The sequence below is a fragment of the Mastomys coucha genome, unplaced genomic scaffold (assembly GCF_008632895.1).
Source record: "Mastomys coucha isolate ucsf_1 unplaced genomic scaffold, UCSF_Mcou_1 pScaffold23, whole genome shotgun sequence".
In the NCBI taxonomy this organism is placed as follows: Eukaryota; Metazoa; Chordata; class Mammalia; order Rodentia; family Muridae; genus Mastomys; species Mastomys coucha.
In genome coordinates, this window is record NW_022196906.1 from 3,035,628 (window position 1) to 3,036,961 (window position 1,334).

At 43.1% G+C, this 1,334-nt stretch overlaps 1 pseudogene; it reads right to left on the minus strand.

Annotated features, from left to right (window-relative positions):
- LOC116072727 overlaps window positions 1-631 on the minus strand; it is an 854-nt pseudogene extending 223 nt beyond the window's left edge.
- Between the last annotated feature and the right edge of the window lie 703 nt (window positions 632-1,334).

The window sequence follows — 1,334 nt, forward strand, 5'->3', positions numbered from 1 at the left end:
TGGTTTTAAGTCTTTTTTCATTTTGGTTTGATTTTTGGGCATTTTTGGCTGGGCTATCTTATACAGATTTCTTCACTAGAACCTTCTCTTTAGTTTCCTCTTCATCAAAATCATCATCGTCATCTTCATCATCATTTTCATCATCGTCCTCATCATCTTCATCAAGTTTTACTTTTTTCTGTAGAACCTTGTTACCACCTCCAGGAGCGGATCGCTTTCCAGATATTCCTAAGAGTTTTACATCCTCCTCATCTTCATCGGACTCTGCATCTTCCTCTAGAGCTATTAGGCGCTGTCTACTCATGTGCACAGGCCCGGAACCACACTTCAACCTTCAGACCACAGGTGGTGTAATTTTGAAGCCCCCAAGGGAAGCTGTTGGCTGTATAGACATTTTCAAAGTTGCCAGTGTTACTTTAATTGGACTGCCTTCATAGTGTATTGCTTCTGCCTCTCCGATGTGTAATTCATCTTTTGCCCCTGCTCCTAAACTGACCGTTCTTAATAACTGGTGCTCATTTTTACCATTATCCACTTTAAGATGATAGTCTTTGTCAGCCTTTAGTTCACAACAGGAAAGGTAGTTCTGAGGCCTAAGAGGGCTCATGTCCATGTCCATCAAGTCCTCCATGAGGTGGAGGAGCCCACTTTGGTGTGAGAGAAGCCGGACAGAAAACAACTGGCCACTGTTCCACAGAACAGACATGCAGGATGGAATCATGCCAAGGGCCCACTTGATCTTCAATCTAAGTCCCTATAAAGCTTCTTTTTTTTAAAAAAAAAAAAATTAGATATTGTCTTTATTTACATTTCAAATGATGTCTCCTCCCCCAGTTTCCCTTCCAAAAAAAAAAAACAAAAAAAACAAAAAAACAAAACCAAAAAAAACCCAACCTGTTCCCTCCCCAGTCCTCTTGTTCACCATGCTACTCTCTCCCGAATCCTGGCCCCGTTCCTCTACACTGGGGCATAGAAACTTCAGAAGACCAAGGGCCTCTCCTCCCATTGATGATTAACTAGGCCATCCTCTACTATACATATGCTGCTAGAGCCATTAGTCCCACTATGTGTACTCTTTGGTTGGTGGTTTAGTCCTTGGGAGCTCTGAGGGTACTATTTAGTTCATATTGTTGTTCCTCCCAAGGGTCTGCAAACCCTTCAGCTCCTTGGATTCTTTCTCTAGCTCCTTCATTGGGGACCCTGTGCTCAGTCCAATGGATGGCTGTGAGCCTCCTGTATTGCTTCTAAAGTCAGGCTCCTGTGCTATCCAATTGCTTACCAAAGGCAGGATTGATGTCTTTGTAAAAGAGCCACTAGGAAGCTCCATTTCCCTT